Here is an 8,826-nt window from a genome sequence, read left to right as displayed (position 1 = left end):
TTACTTCCTGGATTTTTAGTAGTATCACAGATCTCAGAGAAGTCTGCAGGGATGTAAGCACAACATTCTACTGTTAAAGTAGCTCACATTCTCCCTCAAGAAGCCAATCATATCTGAGACAGTTCAATTCTGAACCATGGCCTGCTCAATTCTATGAACTTCTGAGGCAAGAAGTTCTATCATCTTAGTGGCTGTATTAGTTTCCTAAGGCTGTTATAACAAATTGCCACAAACTTGGTGGCTTAAAACAACAGAAATTTATTCTTGCACAGTTGTGAAGGCTAGAAATCTGAAATCTGGCAGGACCACACTCACTCTGGAGGCCCTAGGGGAGAAGTGGTTCCCTGCTTCTTTCAGCTTCTTGTAGCTGCCCTGGCATTAATGGGCTTGTAGCCTCATTCCTTCAACATCTGCCTTCATCACACTGCCTTCTTTATGTGTCTGTCAAATATTCCTCTGCCTCACTTTTATAAGGACACTTGTCTTTGGATGTAGGGCCCACCTGGATAATCTAGGATAAGGTCTCCTCTCAAAATCCTTAAATTTATCTTTTTTTTTTTTTTTGCTTACCATATATTGTAATATTCAAAGAGTTCAGGGATTAGGAAGTGGAAATATCTTTCAGGGGGTTACCATTCAGCCCACTGCAGTGGCATTGTCTAAATCGCTTGATATTCTCTGAACCACAGCATGTAGGATTTGCTCTACTTTCTGGGCCTTTTATAAAGCATGAAATTAAGAGGCCTGAGGAGAGGAAAAAGAAATCCAGAATTCCCCAAAAGTAGTTAGGGTTTCAGTTCTCTAGTCAGAGTCCCCCTCCCTTTTTTTCTTTCTTGAATTAAATTATCTGCTTATCCTTTTTCCTAGAAGACAAACCAATGGGCCAAAATGTATGATATAAAAGACAATCCCGATAATAAAGCCAATTCCCAAAGTTTTAGACAAAATATCTATAAGGATAATGATTAAGCTTATTTTCATCAGACAGTAAATGTTACATCTGATTTACAAAAAAAGATGAACATAGTTTTTATAGAGGAAAAAACTGTAAGATATGTAATAATACAGAGATATAATGTACATTCTATACCATGAATATACCAAACATACAGGAAGAATATATATTGACAGAATATCAAGAACACCAACTAAAGAGATTCAGTAAATCTGGAGCAGGTACCAAAAAACCTTTATTTTAATGGAACTCCATAGGTTAAGTCTGATGCACATCCTCATTTAAAACCCACTGGCCTTGAAGATGCTAGATTCAAATTAATAAGAAGTAAGGTTGTGGCCAAGAAACGGTTTAAAATAGTAATTGAAATTATAACCGATAATGCTATACTGCTATTGCCTAATATTCTCAGGCAAAGAATCACCAGGACTCTGAAAAATAGAAACATCATGGAGACCAAGGGCCTTGAGAAATCTCTAGGTACTTCCCATTTAGCATACAATTTTGAAATTTTTATGTTAATAACATTTTGCCCATACAGATTTAACCTGGAGAAGGCTGAGCATCTCTTCTGATTAGATAACTCTTCCCATGCGTCTCATCAATAGTAACATTGAATAAAGATAATAGTTTCTAGCATCTTTTTCCAAGGTGAAAGAACAAGTTTTTGATTGTCCAGGGGCCTGGTGGAAAATATATCCTGAAAGTTATTTTATTTCATTTTACATTTAGGAGTCAATCTTAGGAAGGAAACAAAATCAAAAGTCAGGAGATTTGGATACTTAAAATAGGAGAGTTGGTGAAAAGAAACGATATTTGGCTATTCATATGAAAGGAGCAATAAAGCATTTAAAAATAAACAAAGAAGTAATATGACTATCAAGAACATTAGCTCTTTCATAAGTGAGGAAACTTTGTTTTCTTAAATAATCAAGGACATGATAAAGTCAATACAAAGCACAGAAAATTATTCTGGTAAAACATGAGATCTTTTTTATCTAGGCAGATTACATGGAATAACCCTTCATATTGTAGGTGAAGGAAATGAACAGCAAACAATGTCTTGTACTATGCTAGGCCCTGGAAATACAAAATAAATGTGACATACTCTAAACCATCCAAGATTTTACAATCTAGGTAAGGAAACATATATGAATTTTTAAAAAGTGAAAAACATGTGACAGAGATCGCTAGTTGTCTGTCACATACCTTTCTCCCCATTCTTTCTAAGTGATAAAATGTGGTTTTGTTGGGGGGTGGCTATGTACCCAAATGGGAAAGAATGTAATCTCTCAGCCTTCCTTTCAGATAGGGGTGCCCATGTGACTAAATATAGGTCAATGGTACGTAGGTGGAAGTTGTTGGGTGGGGCTTCCTAGAAAGCTTCATAATTTTGTCCATGTGTATGTGTGTGCACATACATGCACTGGGGTGGGGGAGGAGGAGTGATGGTGCTTATGAAGTTGCTAAGCTGGGAGGCATTACCTTTTTACTCATTCTTGCCTAGGACACGGGTGTGATGGCTGGAACTACAGCAACCATATTGTTACACTGAGGAAACTTTGCGTTAGGAAGGCAGAGCTTGAGCTTGGAAAACATAGCAAAAAGATGAAAGGAGCTGCTGTAACAATATTGAACTGCCTACCTTCGGATTTCTTTTATGTGATAGAAAAATAATGGGTTTCTTAATGACTGGCAGACACAATTGCTAATTGATGCAACATATAATTATAATGTAGTAAGATGTAAGGTCTAAAAGAGGTATGTATAAAGACCTATGAATGCACATTTAAGGAAAGGATGAATTCTGCATAGGAAAAAGGAGACTGGGAAGGTCTTCACAGAGGGAGTGACATTTGGCCTGGGCTTTCAGAATATGAGTCTCTGTCAACTAGGCCAGGAAAGATGGGCATTTTGGATCAAACAGTGACACTGAAATTTCATATAATTTCTGTGGTGAAACTGGTGAATGTTGAAAGATAGATGAAGGACTTAGAAAATGTTTTTTTATTAGAAATGGATGATGTGATATTAATCATATACAATCATGGAAACCCTTAAGGGTTGGTGGCTAGAAAATGTTTGAGAAATACCAACAGAGGGTACTATTGTAATAAAATGTACATATCTGCCCTCATATAATTTTCTTATTATTTCTGAAAAAGAAATAAGATATATCATTCCCCTGTATAATTCTATCCATTCCAATGTTTTAGCACTTTAAAATTTTTAATGAGTAATTCTCCATTCTTCAATTGCTCTTACCAAGACTTCATTTAACCATTATTACAAGTAAGTTAGGAAAGTCATCTCTCCTCTTCAGTATACCTGTGTTATGCAAGTTAAAATAGTATTCTTTCCTATGCTATACTGAAAATCTTGTACAGAACTAAAATACTACATAAGACCTATAAACATTGAGATTTATTTGACTAATGTAGAAAGGGCTTTTCAGAAACAACCAATATTTCTCAGATTAGTATAATATATTAGTATATTAGTATATATATTAGTATATTAGTATTTTTAAATAATGATATTTTATTCTTACAAAATAGGAAACGCTTATTTCAGTTACCAAATCAAAAACAACCACTTAAAAGACCCTCCATAATCTGACTTTTTTCAAGGGAGGATACAATCAATATATTTTGCTAAATAACAAATAAAAAGGAATTGAAATAAATAATAACATAACATACAAATAAATACATGTAAATAAATAAAAATAATAAATAAAAAAGGGAATTAATGATGAGAGGTAACACTAAAAGGAATATATTCAAATATACACAGAAATAAGTTTTCAGATATGTTTGGGTCTTAATTTAGATGGAAGTTAATTGAGAGGATAATCCCAGTGAAAAGAATTGCCTTGGCTCTTTTATTTTAAGCCAGAAGAGTGGATTTAGTTAACTGTTTTGGTATGGGTGGCTTTACAAAGGATATATAATAGGATTTATGTGTTGGAGGAAAAAAACCGAATGTGATACCAGAAGTTAAGGATTTTGTATGTCTGCAAATGTAATTTTAAAAATCTGGTCATTTTCAACCTGAACCCTTTTTCAACCTGAACCCTACTCAACCAATACCTATATACTTCTACAATATTATGATCAAGGTTTATAATAATGACCCCAATATGTCTTCTGAGTCATAGCAGAATTATTAAATTAGGATATATTTTTATTATTTGCAAACTGGCAATCTGGTCTGTTTTTTTAACACTTCTAGATTAATCAGAGCATCTTTATCGGGTATCCAACCTTGGGCTTGTTCTTTGGCCATCTTCAGTAACAGTTTACAGTTAACAGAAATGAAACAACCAACAACTGATAAATTTAAGATGCGTGTTATTAGAGCAAGAATATCTATCACAAAATAATTACAATCTAACCAAATTTTTAAGGAGTGTCACATAGCTTTTTCTAACAATTATAAGATTTTTTTCAGATTCTGTATTGAAAAAGAACTACAATGAAGCATGAACGAATTTACTTTCATTTCTAATTTCAGAGAATGTAGTCTGTTAATGTCAGCAAGACAAGAGATGTTATGAATAGGCTGAGCCTCATTTTCATTTGTTAGGTCATATGTCCAAGTTTAATTTGAGGGTCCCTATCTAGTTGCATCTTAACTCACCCCTGGCTTCCCCAGAGATGGTTATGACTGTTCTGCCTACAATGGGGGGCCTACAGAGGGCCTTGCTTGCTTAGTCCTCTGATAAACATGAGATAAAAATAAGTCTTAGGAAAGGAAACCCTCCTACACTGTTGGTGGGAATGTAAATTGGTACAGCCACTATGGAAAACAGTATAGAGTTTCCTCAAAAAACTAAAAATAGAGTTGCCATATGATCCAGCAATCCCACTCCTGGGCATATATGCAGAGAAAACTCTAATTTGAAAAGATACATGCACCCCAATGTTCATACCAGCACTACTTACAATAGCCAAGACATGGAAGCAACCTAAATATCCACTGACAGATGAATGGATAAAGATGTGGTGTATATATACACAATGGAATACTACTCAGCCATAAAAAAGAATGAAATAATGCCATTTGCAGCAACATGGATGGAACTAGAGATTATCATACTAAGTGAAGTCAGAGAAAGACAAATATATGATATGAGCTGTATGTGGAATCTAAAAAAATGATACAAATGAACTTACTTACAAAACAGAGAGAGACTCAAAGACATAGAAAACAAACTTATGGCTACCAGAGGGAAAGGGGGTGGGGGAGGGATAAGTTAGGAATTTGGGATTAGCAGATACAAACTATTATATATAACATGGATAAACAAACAGATCCTACTGTATAGCACAGGGAACTATATTCAATATCCTGTAATAAGCCATAATGGAAAATAATATGAAAAAGAATATATATCTATATATATCTGAATCACTTTGCTGTATACCAAACTAACACAACATTGTGAATCAACTATACTTCAGTTAAAAAAAAAAAGTCTTAGGGAGGGTTGCCTGAAGCAGAGCCTGAGACTGAGGTGCGGGGAGTGTGGGTTCTTCATGTGATTTATCGGGGGAGTGCTCTCAAGTGCAGGGGAGTGACGGAAGCAGGATACGGCAGGGGGAAATAACTTAAGCCTACTGGAAACCAGCTTCAACCTGACCCCACAAGGAGTGCTGGGATAGGTTTTGCACCACAAAATTGGTCTACCTTGAGGTAGTCTGGCATTATATACTCTCATCATCAGTCATTGACTGCAGGTTGCAGGGGTGTGTGGGGAGTAGAAGTCTTGTAGAGTACTGAAGCTCTTATTCTGCAGAGTGCAATTATCCAGAAAAGGAAGTGGGCATAGTTAGCTGCTAACACCCACAGCTGCTGGGGGTGCGTCCATCTGCCTTGCAAAGGGGGCCTGAACTGGGCACCAGCAGTGTGTGTACACTACAGTATAGAAACACTGTCATATGTGTATTAGGACCCCAGATCAGCCCTTAAGAAACATAACTGAAAAATACCACAGAAAGCACTGCAGAACTTGAACACAAACTATGTATGACACTTTCTAAAATTATGTTATGAGAAAAACTGGGATGAGATGATGGGAACACATCTCCCTTTCTAACATTGGGTTTAGGAATATCCTCTCCCCTTACCTACTCTCTTTGCTAAGCAGTAGCAGCTGGTGGTGGCTTCTGTGATCAGGGTAAGATGCCCAGCAGTGAAAGAACAGGGTTGGTTGGGAGAATTTAAAGCAGATGAAGGCTCTGGAATGGGGATATGTGGTTTAGGGTGAAAGGAGCTGTAAGGGCAGGGTCTCTTGTTTGTGTCTGAGATCTGCACCCAACCTCTCTGCTTTGTTTATTTCTACTGGCCCTAGGGACACCCTTGTCTGCTTGTTTTCCCTCTGTCAACACTTTTGCTTTGCACCAGGCCTCTGGAACTGGACTTCTCTCAGCTTTACCCTTATGCTGACATTTTCTAATAGTTTGACACTAGAAATAATGGAGGAAATTAAGTTAAAACCTTTCTCATGCTATCTCTCCTTCTTCTTTTTAAACTTAGCCACTTTTTAAAAAAAATTTTATTGGAGTATAGTTGACCCACAATGTTGTGCCAGCATGACGGCCTATATGGGAGAAGAATCTAAACTTAGCCACTTTACGTAGAAAACCAAGCCCAGACACGTGTGCTATTGTTGGGTGTTGTGAAGAAAAAAAGGCAAGTTGATTCTTCTGCAATTCAAGCCCAGAGGCTTTCCTGGGTGTGCAGGGTAATGAGTTCTGAAGTGCCATAAAGGAGTAAAGAAGGTCAGGGAGCTACAAAAGTGGTACAGGAGTGGAGACAAAGCAGTACTTGGTTTACCTTCAGCAAATTTGGGGACTTACCTTCTTCTCCTTCCCCAGTCCCTTTATCATCACCAGTCTTTCTCCTGAAAACAACCATTGTGGACGGCCTGAGAATAAGTTGGGAGGTGGGAGTGGGTAGGTGTGGAGCAAGCGTAACAAGACCCTGGGTACTGTAGGTTCTGAGGGAAAGGAGGGTATTCCTTTTTTGTTTTTATCTGGGAAAGAGGAGATTTCCCTGTGCTCTTGGGCTGAGGTAGAAATACCTTATTCTACCTGCTGCTAATGTGGAAATTACTACCACTTTGTCTGGAGTCAGAAGAGTATATTAAAGAGTCTCTTGGTGCTGTCTTAAAACAAGCAAAATCTTTTATAATATCCAAGTTTTAGAGACTGATGGGGTGAGTTGGGGGTCCTGCACCTTTTATCTCCGGTGGCCTTAGGCAGTATGGGCAGTAATGGGGCCTGTGTGGCACAATAGGGCACAATAATTGAGCTCACTCTGACTTGCTATTTTAGTCATCTTTGCTGTCAGCCTTCAAAGGAGAGACACTTGCTTTATTGCCTGCTGTCCCTTCTGTCTCTGAAGAGAACCTAGCCTTCCTGACCTGCATGGATATTGAGGCAACTCTTAGGGAAAAGAAGAGCACTCAGAAAGAATTTACGGCCGTTTTCTCAGTGATATTTGAGAAGGGCCAAGACATCTCTGAGTTTAAGTCTCGGCTCTATTTGTTATTAGCTCTGTGACCGTAGGCAAGTTATTGAGTTATCTGCTATCTCACTGGCCTGAATTTTCTCTTTTTTTAAAAAAGATATATGAACCCTTATGTTCTTTTTTTAAAAATTAATTTATTAATTTATTTATTTTTGGCTGTGTTGAGTCCTTGTTGCTGCACGTGGGCTTTCTTTAGCTGCAGCGAGCGGGGGCTACTCTTCATTGCAGTGCACAGGCTTCTCATTGCAGTGGCTTCTCTTGTTGTGGAGCATGGGCTCTAGGTGCACGGGCTTCAGTAATTGTGGCACACAGGCTCAGTAGTTGTGGCGCACGGGCTTAGTTACTCCACAGCATGTGGGATCTTCCCGGACCAGGGCTCGAAACCGTGTCCCCTGCATTGGCAGGTGGATTCTTAACCACTGCGTCACCAGGAAAGCTCCTGGCCTGAATTTTCTTAGCTGCTTAGAGAAACAAAGAGGAGGAGAGAGAAGGATAGTACTTACAACTACCGCCAATTATCATGAGGATTAAACAACAACAACAAAAATGGGTGTAAAACACTTAACATAGTACCTGGTCCACAGACGCTCAAATGTTAACCATGATTGTCGTTTATTATTTATCAGCGAGAAGGTCTTAGCTGAGAAGACATATCCATTAATGTCAATAATTATAATTTCTATTTCAATATACCGCTTAACTCTGTGCTAGGCAATGTTGTAGGTGCTGCTTGCATGTGACTTTTAAAATTCTCACTACAACCTACTATCATACCCATTCTACAGATGAGGAAGCCAAGGAATAGCGTGCTTAAATCCCTTGCCCAAGATTCCACGGTTGCATAGTGGTAGAATGGAGATTCAAACCCAGAAAGTCAGGTTTACAAAGCCTGTGCCCTTAACCATTGAGGTATGCAGTTAAATAATCAGACAAGAATCAAAAGGAGATGGGGAATGGAGGGTAGAAAAGGCACAGGTTTAAGGTGAACAGTTAGAAACAGGAAATTTAGAGTTTTGGTAGGTCCGGAAGCTTAAACGCATCATTATAAACCGTTCATGTTGTCAACTTAACAAGTTAAGCTCCTATTTAAAAATGAGTTAGTAAGCTTACAAGTCAACTTACAAGCAAGTTGAGAAAATCTTCGATAACTATAACTAAGGGACAGGCCCGGTCTTTTATGTATTTTACCAATTAGGTGTCCGGGATTTCACGAAGCAATCTGCGTGCCAGGGGGCGTCGATGGGCCAATGAACATGGACGTGAAGGGGTTAATACCGGAGTTTGGGGGTGGACCGAGCGGAGGCGAAGAGGACTGTGGGAGCTCCGTTGTACGT

At 38.2% G+C, this 8,826-nt stretch overlaps 1 long non-coding RNA gene across 2 annotated transcripts; it reads right to left on the bottom strand.

Moving 5' to 3' along the window:
* Positions 1-7,849: 7,849 nt before the first annotated feature.
* On the bottom strand, positions 7,850-8,812 carry LOC118888145. Of its 2 annotated transcripts, none has more exons than XR_005018260.1 (3): positions 8,681-8,812; positions 8,066-8,132; positions 7,850-7,950 (listed from the first exon to the last, which is right to left on the bottom strand). It is a non-coding gene; the product is annotated as an uncharacterized LOC118888145 (long non-coding RNA). The 2 variants fall into 2 exon arrangements; XR_005018259.1 differs by having other exon boundaries at positions 8,615-8,732.
* Between the last annotated feature and the right edge of the window lie 14 nt (positions 8,813-8,826).

The sequence above is a fragment of the Balaenoptera musculus genome, chromosome X (genome assembly GCF_009873245.2).
Source record: "Balaenoptera musculus isolate JJ_BM4_2016_0621 chromosome X, mBalMus1.pri.v3, whole genome shotgun sequence".
NCBI lineage: Eukaryota > Metazoa > Chordata > Mammalia > Artiodactyla > Balaenopteridae > Balaenoptera > Balaenoptera musculus.
The sequence above is the reverse complement of the archived record's forward strand: the minus strand, read 5'-3'. Positions and strand labels throughout refer to the sequence as shown.